The following is a 10,124-nucleotide window of genomic DNA, read 5'->3' on the forward strand; positions in this document are numbered from 1 at the left end:
TTGTATTTTATTAATAATAATACTCAATGCATTATATTACAGAGATCATTTTGGCAAGGAGATCATCAGTAGGTTTGACACAGATATAATGTCTGATGAGTATGTGTACACTGATGCTAACGGAAGAGAAATGATGCAAAGAAAGTAAGTTATCAAATAAATACACTACCTGACTTAAATGTAAAGCTATAAGCAGGCGCGTATACAGAACTTCAGCAACCGGGGGCGTGAATTTCTTGGTAGCTAAGAAAGGATCATGAAACATGTAAATATAACATAATGAAGCTGAAATGGTAAAATATGGTTTAAATTTGAACAAATTTGTGTGAAACGTGCATAAATTTGCTTTATTAAATGCTGAAATGGTCAAATATGAGATTAATTTGGTCAAAATCACATGCACACAGGCATTTCTCTTTTCTTCTTCTCCAATTTCTCTTCTCTATTTTTTGACACCCGAGGGGCACACACCCGTTTAAAAAGGGCTGTATACGCAACTGATAAGGTTTGTTTCCTGCAGGAGACTAAGATTCTGTTTTTTGTAAAAAATAAAACAACCAATTATTTGTAGTGCAGATCATGTAAGTTGTGTCACACCCAATTTGACTTTTTGATTGACATTGTTTTGCTCTAATCTGAATAGGTTGAACCACAGAGATACATGGAAATACAATAATACTGAACCTGTAGCAGGCAACTACTACCCAGTCAACAGCAGGATATATATCATGGTAAATATTATATTACTATACCTCATAAATATTTATTAGGTAATCCCGACATCTTATTGGTTAATAACACCAGCGTCCGATGCACGGTATTTTGACTACTTCACGCGCCTGTGCAATTACGCTGAACGCGGGAAGTAGTAAAACTTCCGCACTTTCTACTACCACACGGTGTCTCGACCCGCGCGTCAGCGTTCCTTCAGACGTAGCGTTATGCTACACAACGGCGATTCTGAAGATGCGATTATCGTGAAAATGGCGTCTGCTACAGTTACTTTGCCGAGATTACCGAGGGATAATAACACACGAATTAGACGTTCTATGAAACAAAATGTTATTTATGGAAAGTTAAAAATAAAATTAGAATAATGTAGGTCAAAATGTAAATACTAATTGAACAGAAATCCTGCAATAAAATCAGGTTACAAGCAAAATATTAAGCTTTTACCATGCCGACCGTCACGTTGATTGGTGTGTGTTTTGACTTTTGTTTACGATTTTAGGCCGTGATAGTGAAAAATATGAGGTATAGTAAAACAAATACAACATGTTTTGAGGGGAAGTAGTCAAAACTACTGGTCCTCGGTGTTGATGATTTGACTACTTCCCTCCGCTGTCGCGCCGGAAGTAGTCAAATCATCAACACCTCGACCAGTAGTTTTGACTACTTCCCTCAAAACGTGTTGTATTTGTATACTACAACATTGTCCATTATATGTATGTTAATCCTGAGACGAATATTTGTCTCAGTGTTAATCAGTGGTGGTACCACAGGGGGGCATGGGTATATTGCTTCCAAGTCTTTGCCCTCTCTGTGGTTTGCCCCAGAGGATGTTTAAAGACATTCCCACAACCCAATGGGGTTTCTGACCTTGTATGTCTGGCTTTTGTACATATGTGGTACAGTTGATCATGCCTTGCATTGGAATTGTGTGCAAATATCTGGTGTTTTCATCCTATTATTTAACATTCATAACATCGAGACTTAGGAATAAAATTAATGCAGTGGGACAATATGAATGTTTCCTGTAAGAAAATCAAATATCAGTCCTAAGTCTCAACTATTAGCTCGTTGGCTGCAGTTTTAAAATTACCATTTTGTGTGTGTGGCAATGGGGACTTTGCCTTTAAAATTAGGTTATATTGATCAAATTTCCCAATCATAGTGCATTGTAGGAATGCCTTTAAGCCTCCTCTGGGTTTGCCCTCTCCTGGTCTCTCTCAGTCAAAACATAAAACACTAAAAATCCCATTATTTGTGGCAAAAAATATCAATTCTAGGCAAATTTTCTAATTTGCCCCTCTGACTTCCCCCCCCCCCCACATTACTCCCTGGAAAATTTCCTAGTGCCATCACTGTTTTCAATCAAGTTTTTAATTGTTTATTTAAAATTTTATTGTTCCTTAAAAATGTCATGAAAGAAAAATATTTTTTCATCTGTGGATGCACTTATAAATATCATTGCTATTAAATTTACCCTAAAGAATTAAAAATGGATTAACCTATACAAAACCACTAGTGGTGCCTGACATTGTAAAGTTTATTTTGAAAATCGACCAAAATTTAATAGAATTTGATTAGGCCTACAAGAAAAAGATGATTAAAAACCAAAGACATAAAATCTGAAACTGTTCTTATGATGTGTATTGTTTGTTTCAGGATGACAAGAAGCAATTGACAGTATTGAATGATAGATCTCAAGGAGGTGCTAGTCTTAAGAATGGATCAATGGAACTTATGGTATGTCAAAACAAAATCGGTGATTAGTTGTTTCGTTATCAAAACTTCCTTCACCCAATGGAATTTGGGGAGCTGCAGAAAATGGGTGGATGTTACAATCTAAGTGCGGATAGGTTTGCGCTGGGTTCGGCTGCAACTTGCCTAGTTGATGCGATCTGATTGTGATGATTCACCACGCAGCGAAATTACAGCGCTTTGAATCCTCTGGAAAAAGCGCTATATAAATTTCGAAATTTATTTTATTTTATTTATTATCTATTTATTATTTTATTTATAAGTGTAATAGGTGTACTTGTTACTCTAAAGCATGAAAGGTTTGTACGCATGACAATTTTGTGAATTTTTGTGAGTGATGTGGATTTGGAAATTAAGAAAATGTATCAATTTTGCAAACTTTGCATGGCACAAAAATTGATTTCAAATGATGATTCTTTTTGTATTGTGAATATTTCATGCCGTGAAAATTAATTTCCCGAAATTATCAGCAATGGAATTGGTATCATTTTAAAATTAATGCTGGGAGACACAGAATTTTCCAATTGTGGACCTTTCTATGACCCTAAAAAAAGCATCCAAAAAGTGGACTTCACACCCCTAAAAATGGAATTTTGGGGCTATGAACTTTTTAATTTGGACCTTCATGAAATTTGGACATTTTTACCATAAAAAGTTGACCTTTTTGTTGGATTCTAGTTGGCAACAGGCCTGCTTTCATCATATTTTTTGTTATTATCCTAAATATATTGGCATATTTTACACAATATAAATAACATAACAGCAACATGTAAAGTTCATTTCTTATCCTCAATAAGGTACACCGTCGTTGTCTCAAAGATGACAGCCGTGGTGTTGGCGAACCCCTCAATGAGACCGGCCAATATGGGGATGGTCTGATGATCCGTGGTAAACATCTTGTTACACTCTCCATTCCTGGCATGGCGGCTGCGATGCATCGTACCATCGGGGAACAGGTCTTTATGGCGCCCTCACTGATGTTCACACAAGGAGAATCGGATTGGGCATCAAAATATAAGACATCAGTGAGTTGACCTTCTTCAAGGAGCAATTTCTTTTGTTTAAACAGATATTGATGTGACTTATTGTAGTATTATAATAACAGATAGAAATCAAAAAACAAAAACCTAGTTTATGTCAGACAATCAAACTCTGCATGGCCTGTGATTAGTTAGGCACCTCCCTAGTCGGGCTATGCTAAGTTATGCTTGTAAAACCCACAGAGGAGAGAGAAAACAGCCCGTACCACCAGTCAAAGTCTCCGCATCATCCGATAATTTTCATGGTCTATCGCGTAATCGCGAAAGCACACAACGCTCTATCGCGTATACGCGAAGGCACGCAGCGCTGGCGTGATTGTTTGACACAGCACGATCGGACAATCGGCCCTCATGAATATGCGAGAACTCAACGTATACAATACACGAGGACTTTGACTGGTGGTACGCTCTCTGTTTTCTCTCTCAGGGAATCAGGGACCAAACAGATGATTGACAGGGATGTCAGATGGACACTAACTCTGTACTGCCCGTAATTAGTTGGCCTTATAACTGGGGAGGTGCGTACCTCAGTTACATTATTGTAACCAGTGCCGCCGACAAGGGGGGTAACCGGGGTCGTTACCCCGGGGCCCGGGGTCCTAGGGGGCCCGTAAAAAGTGAAGAGAAGATACTTTACTATGGGGCATTAAAAGCCAAGAAAGCGGACCTCAGGGGCCCGTAAAAGGTTCAGAATAGATATCTTGCAATTAAGGCATATTTTCGTTACTTTACTATACGGGCCGACAAAGGTCTCTTTTCTTAGGCCTAAGGTATCTCTTCTTTGCTTTTTACGGGCCCTCCGAGGTCTCTTTTTTTCTTTTTATGGGTCCATTATATATCTTTTCTTTGCTTATTAAGGTTTTTTTTACATACTCACTAAGGTCTCCTTTCTTTCCTTTACGGGCCTATGGTATCTTTTCTTTGCTTTTTACGGGCCCACTACGGTCTCTTTTCTTTGCCTTTTCGGGTCCATTATAAGGTATGTTTTCTTTGCTCTTTTACGGCCCATAAAAACCAAACAAAAGTGCGGGCCCGTAAAAACATAGAAAAGAGACGTGCATTTTATAAAAAAATACAAGATAGCGTTTGAAGCACACACTCTAATAAATATTTCACTTGAATTTACTCTTTGCTTTTGCCAAAATGATCATCCACGATATAATGAAATCTACGAGAAATCAGGGGAGTGCACAGCTTAATCGTGGGAACACAAATTGCAAATTTTCACGCGCTTTGTGCCCTACTGCCCTTCACTTTATTATGATCATTTACCTTAAAATTGGCAATTTTTCCGCGCTTCGCACAGAGTTTCTTTCAATATGTCCAATCTGGGAGCAAAAGTCGCTAATTAGAGGTTAATAACTGCGCGATCGGTTATTTGGAGGCATTGTGAAAATCTAAACATTTTGCCTTGAACCGAGGAATATCCCGAGGTCCAAAGCAAAATGTTTAGATTTTTCACAATGCCCATATATTACCGATGCAAAGTTATTAACCTCATTCATAACTTTCGTCACTTTAATCTCTTCACCTTACAAAATTACACAAAATTTTGCTCAAATGTTTATAAAATAGATGATTTTTACATCTTCCCTTGCCAAAAATCGATCAGGCTAAAACAGAACGACCAATAACAAAAGTGCGTATCACAATCTGTGCAAATATGGTAGCGCGCAATCCAAATCGCAGCCAGCGCTAGCAAGCAGTTTGTTGGACGCACAATACCGCAGACGCAGAAGTCAATTGTGTGCGACATTGGAACAATTACGCATTTTGCGGTCAATTGTGAGATATTAATGACCTCGATTTGCGTTCGCGTTTTACGCAAATAATAAAATATGATTGGATCGCACGCATCGCGTTTATTAATGAGGTTATGAATTCTAATTACAAATTTTTGCGAGCTTGGCGCGCATAATTCACCGGTTCATACTTGGATCATTTTAGCTTCAAATTGGCTTTAAATTGGCAAATTTTTTACACTTCGCGTGGCAGTTGTTCAGAGAAACTTAATATGGGAGCAAAATACCGTTCAAATTGCAAATTTGTGCGCGCTTTGCTACTTTCGCTCCCGTCTGCAACATATGTTCAAGGATTTTACACCAACCTCCCTCCCCCATGTTACAAAGAAATTTATGCCACTGTTGCCCCCCCCCCAACATACACACACTTATTATGAAGTCCTGCACCGTCATCACTGATCAAAGGGGCCGTGCGTTCAGATTGCCCCCGGGCCCGTAATAGCTCTCGGCGGCACTGATTGTAACCAATTACAAACCACACAGCTTGCTTGACAGGGATGTCAGGCACGAATCTGTCTACTCTCTGAAAATGACAGAGAGTGGACAGAGCTTTGTAAAATTCCTTAAAATTTGACATTTTTTGCCCAAAATAGTGGGTTTTACTGTGATTTTTGTGTTCTGACTGGCAGGAAGGGCCGCTGCCACTCAGTGGTCTTGCACTTGCACACAATGATTTATCACCATTCTCTTGATTATTTTGATTTAGGAAACCCTATTGATGAAGGATTTGCCAGTTAATGTTCACCTACTGACACTTGAGTTATGGGATGACAACACCGCCCTCATTCGTTTGGAACACCAGTTTGCGAAAGGTGAAGATCCTGACCTCTCAAAGAATGCAACTGTCAGTCTCAAGGTAGGCAGGGAGTATTAAATATGGGAATTGCAGTCGCCTGAGCAGTTGGTACTTGGTAAGCTGTCATCATGCTGCTCTGCTGCTCCCAATACTTTATAAATGTGTACCACTTGTTGGGAGTGAATTTGTACAAAATAATGCATGCACACTGAGATGTTGACGAATCTAATGCACAAGATTCGAAGGGGGGAGTGCATTTACATCTAAGTGCAAGTGCATTATTTTGTACAATTTCTCGAGCAACAAGTGATACGCATTTATTAATCTATTTCATACACACTTTCATGATTGGTTCTCATTATTTAGGAGTGTATGAAATCTTTAAAAAAAAACCATTCTCATGCTTATTTTAGTTATTTGATACCAATAAATAGGTTAAATTTGAGCTCCCACAACCCACCCCACCCCAGAGGTAGGCTTAGGGTTGTTGATCAGCTGAACTAGCCACACATACACTAATTTGTGTCAATCCTTCATGTAATTATTTTGTGTAAGCTAATCCTAACACTAATCCTAACCCTAATTTTGTGTAAAATTACATGAAGGAGTGACCCTAATTGATCATAATTGTCAAACACAAAGATCAAGCCTCGAGTTTCTAAAGCCACACTGATGAGCACACCAGTGAAAACCAAAGTTTCAATCCAACTTTCCTACAAACTTTTTCTGTGCATTTGTAGGGCTTGTTCAAAAGCTTCGACATCACCGGTATCACTGAACTTTCTCTCGGAGCCAATGTTGCCTTGAAAGATGCTACAAGATTGCAATGGAAAACAACAGACAGTAGTACACCAACTCCACCAAGTAAGTCAAGCTGTATTTGGTTTGTATAAATATTACTTAACTATACTTCTAGAGGTGATATTAGGTGTGTTTAGACGGTAGCCTATTTTTGAAAGTACTTAATTTCGACCTAGCAATGAAATTATTACACTACTTGCAAGTGTGTGTCCACATGGGACTTACTTGAAAGTCAACTCACAAGTAAGGGTGACCTTCACTGATAAATTATGCCATGATTATGCACAATCACAATCTCCTATTGCTGTATAATATCCTACAGGATTTCCAGGTGGTGGGATCGCATACTTGGTGTGATCATGGCATATTGTCAAGTAGAATCCATGTATAAAACTTTTACTGCTAAAAAATCTGTAATGTCGCCCTCTGTTTACAGAATAAAACAATATTAAAGCGTGATCTCTTCTTGCGCTTGGCGAATCGCCTGAAGTACTTCACATGTTAGATAGGGATGATTTATAGTCAACTGTTTGACACGGCCATGATCAATCATAATGATTATTATATAATCAAGATGATGTGCAATAAAAAAAAAACTAGCAGAAAATACTAACTTCTACAGCACCTCATATTGGCTTTTCCATTTAAAATCCACACATCCCCTTATTGATGAATTGATCTTATTATCTCTCACACAAGGGGTGTAGATTTCAAATGAGTAACCTCATTTGAAATTCACACCCCCTGTGTAAGAGATTAAGGTCATGTCTTTCATATGGGGTGTATAGATTTCAACTGGAATAGCCCAAAAGGGCTTCAATCAAACTTTGGAGTTCACAATAGGAGAAATAGAAGGCATTGTTTTGCAATATAGAAAACTTGATACTGTTGTATGGGAACAAACCAAAGGTTTGATGACGTTCTATAAACAAGGGGTAAAAACGAGGGGTAAAAATTCCTACTAAGTTTGTAATTGTAAATATCTAGTTAAAATATAGGTCAAAGTTGATCTTTTGGGTTGGAATTTTCAACATTTCAAACTTACGTACGTTAAAGAGGGATGTAGTTACAGGGTCAGCTTCCTAACAAAAGCACTTTCGGTGATAGGACATCATCAAATGTTCCCTGCTGAATATTGATTTGTCTCCTTGTTAAATTTATGTTATGCATAAGTTCTCATGAATTATAGAACAAGAGTCCGGCGTTCCATGAATTCAACAAAGAGACAAATCGCTATTTGGCATTCTGCCAAACTCTTAACAATATGAAATCCTATGTTTTGTTATGAAAATGAATTACTGATTTTTGACTTTTTGTTTCTCTGTGTATTTTTGCCAGATACTATGCCTCTGCCCGTTAACATGGACACAATGGACGTGGAGTTGACACCAATGCAGATTAGGACTTTCAGATGTACTATCAAACGCAAATGAGGATTTCATTACATCAGAGTAACAGCATCATATATTAATTTTTGATTGCAAAAAATCTTGATTATATAGTGGGAATTCCATTTAAATGAACGCAGCTTTCAATAGCGTGACAATTTTTTGCGTACACTGCGCGATGTACGCCAGCGTGTGCGACTGTGCTTGAGTAAAGTGGAAGTGAATCCAACCATACCAACACACACGATTGGTTAGCATTGCATCCAAGGTTGTGCGTTTGTAGTTGAAATACGCGATATACGATCACAGTTGGATTGAATACAGCTGTTGAAAGCTGCGGTCATTCAATTTGAATTCCTACTATAGTTTATATCCATGTGAGAAATGCAGAGGGAGGGAGAGAGAAAAAATGTCCTCATGGATTTCAGCTTAGATTTAGTTATGGGCCTTCTTCCGACAACTTAATTGTAAGTGGTAATAGTCGCCAATTATTAATACTAATAATAAAGGGCCCCTACAACTAACCAGGGCCCTAATCATCATGTTTAGCGATGCAAAGTGCAAGAAGAAAGATGTGGGGGCATCAGATATTATATATCGTTATGTGTTTGGCAGACAGCCAAATCCGAATTCTTCTTTTTGTTAAATTCATAGCTCTTTGATGGCAGCATATCAATTTTTTGATGGTATTCAGCATGATAATTAAGCAACAGAGGGCGATATAGAGGGTTAGCTAACAGTGCAGCGTAGCACAGCCAATGATGATCACCATTAAAAAACTGGTATGCTGCCCTCAGAGCTAAAGCGCTGATCCCATGTTCTCTAAATTCAAAAGTATTTTTGTGCAACATGAATTTAACATAAAGACAAATCGGCTGTCTGCTGAATCACAGGCATGAGAATTTTCCTGCTTTTGCAGGATTTCCTGCTGTTTTTGTGGTCCAAATTTCCACATTTTCTTTTAATGCCAGCCTGTTTTTGGCCTTTTTAGCCTCATTTCATGCGCTTTTTCAAACTTTTCAGGTTTTTTCATGGATGATCATTCTCATGCCTGTAACGATATAAGCTGCTCCTAAAATATAAGTATTACCTATAGCTTGTAGATGATGGAATTAATATATTGGGGTGCCCAAATCATTGGAGAGTCATATGCAAAATGAACCGCCATCTAATGAGTTCCAGTGGCTCTGAAAAAGTAAGAGCCGAAACTTGCTGTATACACTTATACAGTGTCATAAGGTGGTTATATTTTTCATTTGTCACTCTGGAATGAATTAGGGACACTTCAATACAAATTCATCATCAATGAATTATATCTTACAATTTATGCTGTATGGATCTTTGAGACAAATTATATACAGTGGAGTTGGAATATGGATTCCCGTGCACGAATTGAGATGAAGAAGTGTTGAGGATTTTTTTTGTTTATTCAAGGGTGCTGAATAAGAATTTTTGGGTCCAACCTCGGGGAAATGTGGGGAACTCTCAGCAGAGGGTGTTTTTTCAAAATGGCTGCCAAAATACTGTTGTAAAGTTCTAAATAGGTCTCCTGTGTATTGAATTGATGTAAAGGTTAGTTTTCTTTATTCTTGGTAATCAAAAGGCTATGGAGATACAAATTATTATCAAAAGTTTAGCGTAGGGGACACTTTTTTCAAAATGGCGCCGAAATACCCAAAGAAAGCTCATTTTGGTGCAAAAGCAAAATATTATGCACTAATAGAAGCATCTAACAGTAGTGTTGAACTGGATGAGTTGTTTAGAATGTTTTATTAACATGTGTTCCCAAACACGAGGGCGCTATTTATTCAAA

The 10,124-nt window shown here is 38.0% G+C and overlaps 1 pseudogene; it reads left to right on the forward strand.

Moving 5' to 3' along the window:
- Positions 1–8,730, forward strand: part of LOC140159167 (lysosomal alpha-mannosidase-like) — a 90,732-nt pseudogene extending 82,002 nt beyond the window's left edge.
- The last annotated feature ends 1,394 nt before the right edge of the window (positions 8,731–10,124 follow it).

The sequence above is a fragment of the Amphiura filiformis genome, chromosome 8, assembly GCF_039555335.1.
Source record: "Amphiura filiformis chromosome 8, Afil_fr2py, whole genome shotgun sequence".
Lineage (NCBI taxonomy): Eukaryota > Metazoa > Echinodermata > Ophiuroidea > Amphilepidida > Amphiuridae > Amphiura > Amphiura filiformis.